Genomic DNA, 14,773 nt, shown 5'->3' on the forward strand with positions numbered 1-14,773 from the left:
GCTTCCTGCTTCCTTCCTGATAGTTATCTCAGTATGAATGCCACCGTTCAGTAGCTCCCCGTTGCAGCGCTGGTATCTTGCATGTCTGCCTCACACTAAAAGACCTCTCTTCTCATCTTCATAGTGCCAGGGAGGCCCTTCCTGCTCTCCGTCACAGGATGCCCTATCCCTGGAGGCCCACTAGGGTGGAGAGGAGGCAGAGTGACAGCTGCCGTAACAATGAGAGATATAAACTCCCACATCTTGGTCCAGTCCATGTACTTTTCATGAACCAGGACCAAAAGTCTCAAGTTCATTGATAACTCCATGTGGCAACCAGTGTTGATGCAAACGGAGAGTGCCCTGAGGTGTGAAGCTTGCCTCGTTCCCATTCTTAGCATTGAGCTTTTCCTGTCCTCTCTGGCTATGATGGTTGATTTGGGTCATGCTAACATTGGTTGGTGTGAGTGTGCTGTGCTCTAATCATTGGTAAGAGGGGACCCTTTCATCTAAGGTCTCCCACATTGTGAGAATGTTGCATTAAACCAAGTAGAACAAGATTCTGTATTGCAGGACTTCTCCCAGTCTTTCTTGGCTGAGTGCTGTGTGATGACCCAGAGCAGTGTGGGACGAAACATTGAGGAATTTGACCACAGACCCCTTTTCTGCTATCCATGGGGTACTTCCTTCCACTGTTCACAGAACATTCTTTGGGGAAAGCGCCACATCCAGAAATGAAGGTACACCTCACCCTAGTCATGTTGGCTGGTTCTCAGGTAGATTTGACACTAGGAAACCTGAAAGAACATCAACTACGGACACCCAAAACCTCTTTGGGTTGGCTGGCGCTCAGTAGCTAGACTCTGGGAGATTCCAGAGGAAAGGGTATCTTCCTCAAATGACTGGACGTTCTCAAAGCAGTGGGCACAAATCTTCAGAACTGACCTACCTGTGCATTTTGGTGGCCACAGGGATGGTGTGGCTGGAAAACAAGGGCTTGGGGGTCCCTGCAGGGGAAGTGACCACCCTCACTCTCCTCCTCAGAAACTCAAGAAGAGAGGTGAAGTGGAGAGAGTGAAGAGAGACAAAGGGAAGCAGAAGTTTCCATTTGTACCCAATGGTTTTTTTTTTTTTTTTTTTTTATCTGTTTGCAAATGTTCAGTGCAATGGTTTGAAACCCAGCCGTGTAGCTGCTGCCGCCCACACAGAGCTGCCGTGGCGCTCAGCTCCAGCAGGAAAACCATCTCACCAGCGTCGGCCATTACCCCCGAACCCACACCAGGGCAGGCTGCTCACCTACCCCCCGGTGTCCCCCTGCCGCCCCCCAGCGCCCCGGCACCCCCGACACCCACCACCCTCCACACACACGGTTCTTCTTTTTTTAAACCTCCAGCACTCTGTTTTCTCTAGAGGAGGCATAAAGAGAAGGCAGAGATGGGACGAGCAGGGAGAGCACTCCTGCCTCATCGGAGCCACCGGCTTTCGGGAGAGAGCAGCAGCCCCCCCTGCTTGTGGACTGACCACTGAAAGGTGAGAGAGGACTTTGTGATTTCTTTGTGCACCTGGAGGTCTGGGATGCAAGGCCAGGTGAAGGGGTCTTGACCACTGAGCCTGGTTTGCTGCCTCCGAGTGAGTCTATGAGGCAAGCGTGGTGGATGCCCCCTCCCGACACTCGCCCTTGTCTCTGACACAAGCCCCCCTGCAGGGCCCGCAGAGCTTCCCACCCGGGGGCGTCCAAACCCCCTCCACCTTCCAGCACAGCCCCCGACACCCAAGTGGGATGGAGGTGTGACCCCGCCTTCGGTTGGACCTGTTGATGCCCAACCAAGGCTGCTGGCTCTTCCTCTCTGGAGTGTGTGGTGACCCACGCCGTGGGGGCCATATGGAATGCTTCTCCATCCAAGGGGCTTTGGGAAACCTGTTTCCCTAGTGGCCCCAAGCCCGGTAATCAGAAGCAATCAGACCCAGCTGTCCAGCTAATCTGTATGAAATAGGCTTCCTTCCTTGTAGAAATCAACAAAGTTTAAAATAGAAGGGACTGTAATCGGAAACGAAGCTATAGAGCTCTCTGTGTGATGCCACGGGCAGAGACATCCGCATGGAAAATATTAAGTGCAGATGACATGGCTTACAACCCTGGGAGTCAGGAAAGAAGTGATTTCCTTGCTTATTAAGCATGTTTATGGGTCGGAGGGTAGCTGAGTAGGGACATCACTTCCGGAAGGTTGAAACCTCTCAACAAGAAGGACAGAAAGAAAAGGAAGAACAACAAAGATGGAGAGAAAGGAAAAAGGCCATAACGTAACGTTCATGTAGAAGAGAAGCAGAGAAAAAGGCTCCGAGTTCTGTGCAGTCGGGGGATGAATCAGTTGGCAAAGATCTATTTTTAGTTTCCAAGATCTGCTGCTACATTTTGCCTGGCATTAATTAATGTCACAGGCATGTTCCACACACGGTTCTGCAGGGCCCTAGCATGTCACCAAAACTGGAGGTGTCCGTCCTGAGCACAGGCATTCCCTGGCCCTTCGGGTCTGGTCTCTGATACAAACACGTGTCCAGGCTGTTCTGCCCTCTGACCTTGTCCTCTCCGGGTGTATCCGTTAATCTCCTGGCTCCAGCCCTTGGATGTCTGGCCACTGGCCAAGGGAGAATTGCAATTGTTATGCTTTGTTTTTCAAAAAGGAGAGGCTGTATAAGCTGAAATTTGAAGGAAAAAAAAAAAGACATCAGATCATGGCTTGGAATTAAAAAAATAATTAAAAAAAAGGTTTTGGGGGCAACTCTACCACTGCTAGGAAGAAGAATGAGGTCCCCAATCTCCAATCTCCAAACGAGGTTGACTTTGACAAAGTAGATTTCATAACCAGGGAGCATCTTCCAACACAGCTTAGACAAAGAGCAATAGGCTGTTAGCAGGAACTAACTATGTGACTGGGTTGGGTGGATGTTGGCTGAAACTGTGTGTGGGGCACCCCCAAAACCTGTTCTTATTCAGAGATTAGGCGGTCAGTCTGAAAAGCAATGTCCAAGAAAGAGGGATCCTAAGGAAGGTGCTTTGTTCTGAGGTAAGGACAGAGGGTAGTGGCTAGCTTGAGCAGAGAGGAGGTCAAAAGCCAAGTGGAAGTTCCACACTGGGGCCACTGCTTTGTGCACTTGCATGGGTGTCAGGCCAGTGGCACCATTAGAGGTGACCTCCATACACTAAGATCATTTAAAATAGTCTCCGAGTATTCTAGAATTACCTGAAGCCACGAGGGTCCCTGGTTCAGTGCCACCGTCAAGGGCTGACCACAGTCTCATTAGTTCATATGTCACCTCTGGTTGGCCCCTCCGACACGCGGCCTGGACAGGGTCCTGCTCTTCAGAGTGGGCTGGGAGAGTTCCCGCAGAGTCTTAAACCCTTTGTTGGGTACAGAGGAGCTCTGATGACCATTGGCAGAGTTGATTTTCAGGTCCTTGAGAAGAATTAACTCCCCAATTTAAAAAGTTCTTGAAAATAAGGAACAGAACAGAGGCTGTGACCCAGACAGGGCACTGACCTTGGGTCTCAGGTCACAAAGTGATTCGAGCCTAGCACTCAGATAGCTCGATCTGGGGTCCTGAGCCCACCCATCTCAGACCATGTATCTGAGGTGCACCTGCCCTTCTGACTGTCCCCAAGTGCCTTGGCCATGGCTCACAGTCTCCTTCACTGGGTGGCTTCAGCTGGTGAATGGGCACAGTGTGTGTGGGGTTCTGAAACAGGAGCACTGTGTCCACGAAGGGCAGGGCTGGTAGATGGGGGTCTCGCCCCCTTTTAGGCTGGTCATACCTGTGGCCACAGATGTGCAGGAGGGGTTCCCATCTTGGCAGACCACACAGGCAAATGGCTTTTAGGCCACTGTCTTTTGTTGGAGGTCTGATACCTGGAAGCCACTAGGAAGTCAACAGAATACCCGTCACTTTCCTCTGTGCCCCAAATCGAGACTCCCTTTTCTGCTGCCTGGTTTCTTCATGCACACGGGAGTCTGATGAATGGGACCTCAAAAAGGAAACTTAATCGCTGGGTCTGGTCTCTGTGGGAATTAATGTCCCCACAGAAGGTCATACTTGGCCTGCTGTGGCTGTGCAGGGTCTTGCCTCAAGTCCCTGCACTGTCTTTGCAAAAGTTCTTTGGGACTGCCCTCTCCATCACCACTGTATAGAGCAGAAAATGGAGTCGTACACACTTCACTTTTTGTATTTTATCTTAAAAATACAAGTCTGTTGCATTATACTCCACAGTACGTCCACTGATCTTACTGTAAGACAAGATTTCCCTCTCAAAAAGCTCTCACGGGAAAGCAGTGCCCCCTGGATTAGGTTCAGGTTCTCTGCTGGGGTCATCGGCTGCAGCACATCAATATTCAGAAGTACCTGTTCCCCAGAGTGCAGAGCCTGGCAAGGCAGGGCCCTGGAGTGCAGAGCAGATCATCCCCAGAGGTCTCTCACCCCACACCATCTAACACCTATGCCTGGTGCCCTCAGTATTGGTTCCAAATGAGTGGCAGAGCTGGGACTTGAACCCAGGTGCCCAGCTCTGTCCAGCCTCACAGGCCCCCAGTGCAGGCAAAGAATCTGGCAAGGCCCGTTTGCCCCAGTGCACTCTGGGAAGGGTCCCAGTGGACCTGTTATGGCAGGAAGTTGGGCGGTGGGCTGGTGCAGGCCCTCAGGCCGTGGGGCCAAGGCTCTCCAGGTAGACCCTGGCTCCAGCCCCAGGACTGCAGCAGCCTGGCCCACGGGCCCCCCTGTGTGCTCGCCTCTTCCTCTGCGACCCACCGTGAGCCTCACATCCTGAAAGGAACCCTAGAAACGAGCTCTGTTGATGAAAACACACATACCCTTCACCACAGGAAGCGTGGCCTCACGTTCGCAGCGATAACACTGCTCCTCACAGAGACCGGAGGGGAACAGATTTGAGATCTTTAACTAAATTAGGAAACACATGTTCTCTCTGGTCTCCCTCTCCCTCTTTCTCCCCTCGGCAATTTTCAATGTACCTCGCAGGGACCCCCGCCCTCCCTTCCTACCCTGGACTGGGAAGTGGACGTGTAGGTAGCAGAGACGTGCCCTCTGAGCGGAGGTACACTCTGCGAGAAAACAGGATGTGCGTGATAACAGAAGCCTCCGGGCCTTGGGTCCAGGTAGTGTGGTTGGACGTGCTCTGGGACTCCCAGTTAGAACTGGACTTTCAGGTAAACAGCGGACACCTTCTCACTGTGGGAGGACTGCACAGGACAGACTTCCCCTGAAAGTTCACTGTTCCCTTGAAATTCACATCCAGCCCTGCGTCCTATAGTTTTATATACTTGCTGCCACTAGTTACCAGAGCACAGGGGACCTTCCCTGTGAGCCTCAAGCAACATCGGGGCATAGTGCTAGGGAGAATTTCTCTGTCCAGCCTTGCTTCCTGTCCTCTGATAGGAATAAACAGCCTATTGTGTGCCAGCAACTGCTCAGCTCCGGGCATGGGCTGGGTTTTGAGCATGAGAAGCTCTCTTTGGGTCTGCCCAGTAGAGGTGTGTTGTTGTTTGTAGTCGAGGGGGAGAAACAGGCCCGGGAGGTCCCTGTGAGTCTCCGAAGCTCCACCATCTCTGGGCCTGTCTCCTGGCAGAGTATTGCTGGTGGTGGGTGGGGATGCAGCGTGAGCTCGGAGGAGCAGTAATAACAGGTTAGCTTGGAAGTGCTCTGCGCAGAGATGGGAAGGGCTGTGTCAACACATGCAAATTATATGCAAATACACTTGGCCTCCTGGCAAGCTCCCTTACCTGGATGAGAGACCCAGGAGCACAGCTTCCAGCCCAGCCGTCCATGGGCTTCCTGCAGGGGCAGGGGAGGAGGCAGGGAGAGAAGCTGAGGGATGCTGGCCCCGGAGGCCCACGTTTCCCCGTGCACGTGGGCTGGGGCAAATGCACACACGTGTGTTCTCTCGGTGTGGATGTGGAGGTGGATGCAGGAGGCTGTGGGGCGTGTTGATGTGTGCGTGACCTGCCACTGCGATCTGTGTATTCCCAGCAAGCCACAGGGTTTCTGTCTCCTGGGATAACCCCTCCTGAGCTTTTGGCATCTCTCTCTGAAGAGAAGGAAGCATCCCTTTTTCTGGGCATCCTCCTGATGAGATGCCCCAGGACAGGAGAACTTTGTGAATAATCCTGCCACAATAAAGGCCTTGTCAGCAGTGGTTGGGTGTTTAAGCACCTTGTACTTAATTCTTCAAGTGCGGGGTTTGTGTTTCCCAGACTTCATGGTTGAATATGCTGAGGTTTGGAAGGTGAAGGCCCTTGCCCTTGACTAGTGAGACTCAGAGCCAAGATGTGTTCCTAGCTGCCACTAACTCCTCGCTCTTCGGTTTGGTCAGTAGATTCAGCGGGAAGGGGAAGGATGAGGTAGGATAGCATGAAGACCATGTCCTGGGCCTGGGATTCCTAAAATGGGAGAACTATTTTGAAAAGTCCTCTATGGAGATTTGTAGCAGTTGCAACTGAGAGAGTTCGGGATTTGGCCTATGGGAGTTAGCTGGCCTCCAGCATTGGTGCTGAGGTATAGGGAGATATTCTCCATGCCAGGGGACACTTTGGAGAGGAGCTGCCTTGCCTTCCCTCTTTCACATGCTGCTAAAGGACAGCATGGTTCCCTGGTAGAACATGCTGGCGGGGCAAGGTGATCTCCTGTTGAGTGATCTCCTGGTGGTCACCTCCACCAGCTTCTTTCCTTGTCTGTTAAATGCGGTATTTGAAAGGTGTCTTTCTCTTACATGGCTTGGAGGTCTCACTGGCCAACAAGTATGATAATTATTTGTATAATAATAATAATAATAATAATGGTGTTAGCTCTCAGCTTTGATAATCTTACAGTTCAGTGAATCAAGCTAAATCCATTCTAGTGAGGAAGGTAAAGATTCACTCAGAAAGTGTAGCAGAGACTGTGATGCTAGGGTTCAGGACAAGGGGAGATCATGTCTAGCTGGGAAGTGCACCCTGAGGCCTTTGCTGAGGAGGCAATCTTTGGGATCCACTTTGATGGATGGGTAGGCTTTGGATATATGGATCAAGGAAGGAAGGAAATGCCACGCTGAACAGCCCACAGATTCTCCTTCATGCCATGTTTATACCATGAAGGAGAATCTATGGGCTGTTCAGTTTGACTGGGAGGTCCATTCACCATCCATCCACCCACCCACCTATTCATTCATTCATCCATCCACCCATCTACCCACCCATCCATCTATCCATCCACCCATCCATCCATGCACACTTCATGGATGTGAGGCATAGAACAAGATAGAAAGGCTCCTGACCTTATGTAAACTGCATCATTAAACAACATTAAATAAGCAATGCTGTATCTGATAGTTTACTCATGATTGTGGTGGGCTGGTGGGTTTCTGAGCTGGTCAGGGCATGGTGTCTAGAAGCTTCCCTGAGGAAGTTTCATTAAGAGGTAATGAGAATGCAAAGAGCACTTAGGGCTATGAGTGTGGCTCTCTGGGGACCCTGACATGCACAGGAGTTCAAGGACCTAAAAGGCCAGTGCGCGACTGGGCTGTGTGTGACAAGAAGTGGCTGGGAGGTAGAGTGAGGTTGGTGCACATGAGACCAGTGGGGTCAGGGGACATTACTTTATCTCAAGAGTAGCGGGTTGCTGGAAGGCTTTAACCAGAGGGGGGACGTGTGCATGTAATCTTGTGTTTGAAAATGTCCCTCTGGCAATGGTAGAAATGGCTTTGCTTAGGGCATGGGTTAAAGTAGGTAACTGCAGCCTGTACACTTTGACCTAAATCCTACTTGGCTACCAGCACTGTCCTCAGCACAACACTCTCAGGGCCTCACTGGTGTCTTGTTTAGACCCTGTTCCTGAGGTCAACATCCCGCTTGGCTTTCCACCACCCTTGCTTCAGAGAACATGTGCACTGGCTCCCGCCCCTGGGCTCTGAGTTCTTTCCATCAGAGCCAAATCTTGAGGATCTGGGCCCAAAGAGAACAGGAAGGAGTCAACAAGATATTAAGCATGCTTAAGACACACTGCCTGTCTTTTGAGAAGGTCAGGGCCTGATTTCTGTTTGGCCCTCCTCACTGGGCTGGGCGCATCCTCATGGGGTGGATCCCTGGGGAGCCGAGGGCTTGGCAGGAGCAGTGGATTGCTTCACTGAGCAGCAAGTGCCAAGGCATACAAGGTGAAGTGCTTAATTGTGCTGGACTCTGCCCAGGCAGCCTGGGCCTCCCGCAGCCAAGACCTGATTGCGAGGCTGGAGAGCATGTTTGACTGTCCCAAGGGCCACCAGCACCCGCTAGGAAGGGTGAGACAGTGGGGCAGGGGGCATCAGGAGGAACCCCAGAAGGTCAAAGACAGGGCGGATGAGGCTTTGGCCTTGTGGTCTTGAGAGAGAACCACTGCCCCACTACTTCTTCTACAATAGTAGACTCTTTCTTTGAAAAAGCCACAAACGATTTTTGCTCTCCCAGCAGAGAAGAGATCTCTTTTGGTAATTGCTTACCAAGTACTTACTCAGAGCCAGGCTAAGAAAGTTAGATTTTGTCTCCTTTGTCAGAGAATACATAGTCTGGTGGGAGAGACTGACATGTAAACCAGTCAGGACAATACACTGTCCTAAGGGCCCCAGTGGTGGAGCATGGGACTTTGGGACCTGAGAGGTGTCTGTGGTTCCCAACACCTGGAGGCTGGGTCATACCCTATAGAGGGTGGAACATTTGAGTAAGGCCTGGGTCTGTTTTTCCCACTTCAGGGCTGGGGAAACAGATGCATCCAGAGCCTGGCACTTCTCCAAGGATGCACACACTGTGTCTCCATGCAGCTTGGTAAGCCCCTAGAATGCATACGTAGCCTTTTGGGAACTGGGACTCACATGGCCCAGTCTCTGAGCAGTTTTCTGTACATTAGATTTGAAGCAGTGAACAGAACGCCATTTGATAACTCAAGTACTTGACTTGCTTGTATTTCTTGAGCTCTATGAAGAAGCATGATCCACATCAAATATTCCTTAGAGTCTCTTAATCTTAATTTCTTCTTTCTTTCTCCACCCCCCTTTCTCTCTTCTCATAGAATTATGTGGAAAGTTCTTTGGTTATGACCCCTGGATTTCTCTCATGCACTGCCCCACCTCTGTGTCAGGTCCCATGCACTTGGAATCTGATTTCAGTTACTTGTCCCCGGCATCCCATCTGGCTTCCCTGTCTGCGCTGTCCTCTTTGCTGTGGCCCTACAGACCCACTGACCTTGTGGCCAGTGAGCGCCTGAGACCTCTGTTCTCACTGCTCCGTCCACCTCTCCCCTCTGCCCTCAGACATCCCCATGCTGGGTCTTCCTGGTCTGCCAGGGTGGAGAAGGTGCCCTCTCAGCCCCCTGCTCAGTGCTTGTCACTGTCTAATTTTCCTCTTGTGCCATCTTTATATAAAATGGAGGGAGTGTCAGCCCAGGAGGGCAGTGACCTCATCATCCCCTTCCTCTTGGTCCTGTGGCCTCAAGCAAAGCAGGGACCTGGGTTGGTAGTTCATCAATATTTGTCCAACGAGTAACTGTTGGACGCAGTTTCCCTGACACCTGGGAGGGATTGTGACTTCTGTCACTATTTTTTTTTGCTTAGAATCTGCCTGTTTGGCTTTTGTCATTGTTTTTCTCTCCAATTATCTTGATTATGCGTTACACAAAGGATGATAGAACAGTCTGTAAAGACAAAATCCTCTCAGAGGAAGGAAGCAACGGATTGGATAGAGCTGGGCCGTTTCGTCTGCCGGGAGAGTGGGCGAGGCCAGGCACATGATGCTCTGCTGCTCTCGTCCACGTGCACCTGTGCACATGTGTCCGCGTTTGCTTGCCTCTGCTTGGAACGTGGTGCTGTGAAAGCAGCAGCTGCACCTTGGTGTTCTGGTGGTGGGTCGGTTCCCATCTTGCCCACGAGCTGGTCAGCTTTCCCTGCTCCATAGTCTTCAGAACAAGGAGTGGCAAACTGGTTTTAGCTCAGGTGCTAAGCCTCCTAGGGAATGATGGCCCTGGAGGCCTTGGGTGAGGCAGGTCTTGGATGAGCAACTGTGGGAAGAGGACTGTGGCCAAGCAGCCATGTCCACCCTGAGTGTGGGAGGAGGGAGGGCACCGCAGTGCACCTGGCTTTGCTCAATTCGATGATCCCTGAAGCACCCTTGGCTGGGATTTCAGGAGTGTCTCCACCTCTGGACACTGGTAAGAGATCAGCTGGGGACCCCGAGGGAAGAGGAGAATTCTCCCCATCAGGAAGTCTTCATTCAGGGTCTAGCCTTAGAAGACTCGATAGGGAAGCCCCTGCCTGGTGGTGTGAGGTGGATAGACCTGGAGGGTGTGCAGATAAACTTCATCCTTTCCTTGGTGCCAAAGACTTAAATCCTAGCACTGAAAATGGAGTCCTGTGAGAAGTTGTACATATGTAACTGTGAGCAGTTCCATCAAGGCCATGGGCATCCCCGTCACCCTGTTAACCCCAGCATCCTTTATTAAGATGTGTGGTAAGAACATTTTACATGAGATCTGCTCTCCCAGAAGACTTTAAGTGGTCTACACTATGGCCAGCTCCTGGTATTTGCCACATAGTAGGTCTCCAGAGCTAATTCGTCTTGAGTCCTGAGATTCTGTGCCTTTGACCACCACCCGCTTGCTCCTTGCACCCCTCAACTCCTGGCCAACACCAGGTTCCTCCCTGCCATCTTGGATTCCACAGGCAACTGAGACCTTCTGAGTCCAGCTTACCTCACCTAGCACGACACTCTCGGGGTCCAGCTATGCTGCTGAGAAGGCAGGTTTCCTTATGTTTTTTAAAAAGTTGAATAAATACTTCAATGAAGTAGTTTTCAAAGAGAGGGAAAAAAATAATAAAAATAAAAACAAGTGTTGTTGGGAGTGGGAACTGGTGTCCTTGCACTCAAGGAAAAGTAGGACGTAGCTGGCTCTCTCCTTAGGGTGTGGGTGGGATTCGGAACTCTGCTCTTGGAGGCTTATTATTGGAGCTCTGCCTATTTCCAAGAAGAATTTGAGAGGACTTATGGAAGAAAGTACCCAGAGGACAGACAGCTGGAAATGAAGCTAGGCTGAGAGTCAGAGGACATGCAGAAGAAGAGCAAAGCTCAGGAAGGGCCAGGGTCTTGGGCCAGCACTTGGATTCGAGGAATAGCCATCATTCGGGTTCNGAGAGAGAGAGAGAGAGAGAGAGAGAGAGAGAGAGAGAGAATTTTTTTTAAATTTATTTTTCAGCTTTCGGTGGACACAACATCTTTATTTTATTTTTATGTGGTGCTGAGGATCAAACCTAGCGCCCCGCACATGCCAGGCGAGCATGTTACCGCTTGAGCCACATCCCCAGCCCAAGATTTTTTTTTTCCTTAAAAAAAAAAAAAAAAGAATTGCTTTAGCTATTCTGGGTCTCTTATTTTTCCAAGTAAATTTCATGATTGCTTTTTCTATTTCTATGAAGAATGTCACTGGGATTCTAATAGGAATTGCATTAAATCTGTATAACTCTTTTGGTAGTATGGCCATTGTGACAATGTTAATTCTGTCTGTCCAGGAGCAAGGGAGATCTTTCCATCTTGTGAGGTTTCTTCAATTTCTCTCTTTAGTGTTCTGTAGTTTTCATTGTAGAGGTCTTTCACCTCTTTTGTTAGATTGATTCCCATGTATTTTATTATTTTTTTTTGAGACTGTTATGAATGGAGTAATTTTCCTAATTTCTCTTTCAGTGGATTTATTGCTGATGTATAGGAACGTGTTTGATTTATGGGTGTTGATTTTATGTCCTGCTACTTTGCTGAATTCATTTATTAGTTCTAGAAATTTTCTGGTGGATTTTTTTGGATCTACTAGATACAGAATCATGTCATCAGCAAATAGGGATAGTATGAGTTCTTCTTTACCTATTTGTATCCCTTTAATTTCTTTCTTTTGTCTAATTGCTCTGGCTAGAGTTTCAAGGATGATGTTGAATAAATGTTGTGAAAGAGGACTATCAGACCTTAAACTATACTACAGAGCTATAGTAACAAAAAATGGCATGGTATTGGCACCAAAATAGACTTATAGACCAATGGAACAGAATAGAGGACCCAGAGACAAACCCACATAAATATAGTTATCTCATACTAGACAAGGTTGCCAAAAACATTCACTGGAATGTTAAAAAGATAGCCTATTCAACAAATGGTGCTGGCAAAACTGGAAATTCATATGTAGCAAAATGAAATTAAACCTCTATTTCTCACCCTGCACAAAAATTAACTCAAAGTGGTTCAAAGACTTAGGCACTAGAACAGAGACCCTGTGCCTAATAGAAGAAAAAATAGGCCCAAATCTTCACCATGTGAGCCTAGGATCTGACTTTCTTAAGAAAACCCCTAAAGCACAAGAAGTAAAATCAAGAATCGATAAATGGGATCGATTCAAATTAGAAAGCTTCTCAGCAAAGGAAATAATTAATAATGTGAGGAGAGAGCCTATAGATTAGGAGAAAATCTTTACCACATGCACCTCCAATAAAGCATTAATCTCTAGAATATATAAAGAACTCAAAAAACTTAACACCAAATAATAATAATAATAATAATAATAACAACAACAACAACAACCCAATCAATAAATGGGCTAAGGAACTGAACAGACACTTCATAGAAGAAGAAATACAATTAATCAACAAATATATGAAAAAGTGTTCAACATCTCTAGCAATTAGAGAAATGCAAATCAAAACTCCTTTAAGATTTCATCTCACTCCTGTCAGAATGGCAATCATCAACAATACAGTAGGCAACGATAAATGTTGGTGAAGATGTGGGGGAAAAGGCACACTCATACATTGCTGGTGGGACTGCAAATTGGTGCATCAACTATGGAAAGCAGTACGGAGATTCCTCAGAAAACTTGGAATGGAACCACCATTTGACCCAGGTATCCCTCAGTAGATGAAGGGATAAAGAAAATGTGGTATATATACTCAATGGAATATTACTCAGCTTTAAAAGGAGAGTAAAATTATGGCATTTGCCAGTAAATAGTTGGAATTGGAGAATATCATGATAAGGGAAATAAGCCCATCCTACAGAACCATAGATAAAATATTTTCCCTAATATGCAGATGTTAATTCACAATAAGGCAGGGGTGGGTGTGGGTGGGTGGGTACTAGGGAAGAATAGTGTTACCTTAGATTAGGTAGAGGGAAGTGATGGGAGAGGAGGGAAGGGGATGTAGGGATAGGAAAGACAGTAGAATGAAACAGACATTATTACTGTATGTATATATGTGACTATATGACCAATGTGATTCTGCAACATGTACACTCAGAAAAATGAGAAATTATATCCCACCTATGTATGATATATCAAAGTACATAAATGCATTCTACTGTCACATGTAACTAATTAAAACAAATTAAAAAATTTAAAAAAAAGAAAGAAAACAAACTCCTTACTTAGGGAACTTCTGGGGGAGGAGATAGGGGAGCCAGCCTTGGTCATTATAGTTAAAATACGACTTGTTCCTTCTGGACTGAAGAATGGACCTACAGAGCAGCGGGCGGCAGCAACAAGCTCAGGCCAGGTGGCAGCAAGGGCTTTGGTTTTAACTCTGGGGTTAAAGGTCGTGTGGTCATGAGCTCAGGAGCAACATCGTGTGTCCACTTTAGGGACACATAATGCCTGGCCTGCCACTGGCTTTCCCGGGGTCACCTGGGCACTGTCAGCACAGGGTGTGCTGTGAGAGCTGGACCCACAGCGGTCACTCAGGAATGCATTGAAGGGAGGCCTTCCCAGAGCGGGAAGACTGTCAGGCACGAGAAACCCCATCCATTCCCAAGAGTGCCGTGGCCAGGCCTGCTGCCCCCCACAGCCGGCTTGATAGACCCAGCTCTGTGGCCCTGACGTGACAGGAACTGATCCAAAAGGGCCCTGGGGTATTTATTTCCCAAATGGCCTTTGATGTTTTGGGAGAGGAGTGGAGGCAGCAGGGCAAAGAAGGTGAGAGTAGTCAGCTTGGGGGACACTGTCTTGCAGTCGCAAGGACAGCGTCTTGGCAGAGTCCTGTCCGTCCTGTGCCTACTGAGCCACTGGTAAAGGCCACAGGGAGCACCGTTACTCAGCTTCCTCCCTCAGCTGTCCCCAGAGGGGGGTCTGGGCCAGGAACCCAGCCCAAACGCAGCCTGCAGCCTGTCCCATTGCTTAACCTGTCGAAAAATTCAGAGTGCAATCTGGTCCCGAGACTGGTGGGCAAACCCCAGGAGGGCTTTTGTGTTATTGTTTCCTTTTCACTTTTTACCTTCTTTCTTTAACTTGAGGAGGCACTGGGTTTTGTTTTTTTTTTTGGTCCTCCTTTTGGTCAACTTTATTTTGGAATTCTTTTAGATTTACAGAAAAGCTGCAAAGTGTGTGAGGAGCTCCCACATCCCTTTCACCCCCTGACCCTCGAGGGGCATCTGTCATGGCTGAGAAGTGCATGGGTCAGCGGCCGCCAGGCTGGAGCGTGTCTCTGTCTTTCATGCATGCTGCCCTTCTCTAGGAGGCAAGCTGGGCTCACTGATGCCTTTTGATATAGCTTTTTAAAAGAAGTGCAATACTTACCGAGGTATTTTAATGGATACCACAAAAATATATTATTATCATATCAACTAGTACTACAGCTTGGGGCAAATTAAACGATAAAAGCAAGTCAATTCGAAGGAAAGTGTCATAAATATGAATGGAGATGGCACACAGCTGGGCTAAGAGTAAAGCCACAGGGAGCGGAGGGCTCACTTATCACCCCCGCCTC

General features: G+C 48.8%; 1 protein-coding gene across 2 annotated transcripts in view; it reads left to right on the forward strand.

The window, feature by feature from the left end:
- The first annotated feature begins 1,234 nt into the window (after positions 1-1,234).
- The window catches only part of Znf831 (zinc finger protein 831), a 104,192-nt gene continuing 90,653 nt past the window's right edge, over positions 1,235-14,773 (forward strand). For both annotated transcript variants that reach the window (XM_048810895.1, XM_048810896.1), the window contains exon 1: positions 1,235-1,509. The gene's annotated coding sequence lies outside the window, so the exon portion shown is untranslated. The remainder of the gene's footprint in view (positions 1,510-14,773) is intronic.

Source organism: Marmota marmota, unplaced genomic scaffold (assembly GCF_001458135.2).
Source record: "Marmota marmota marmota unplaced genomic scaffold, marMar, whole genome shotgun sequence".
Taxonomy (NCBI): Eukaryota; Metazoa; Chordata; class Mammalia; order Rodentia; family Sciuridae; genus Marmota; species Marmota marmota.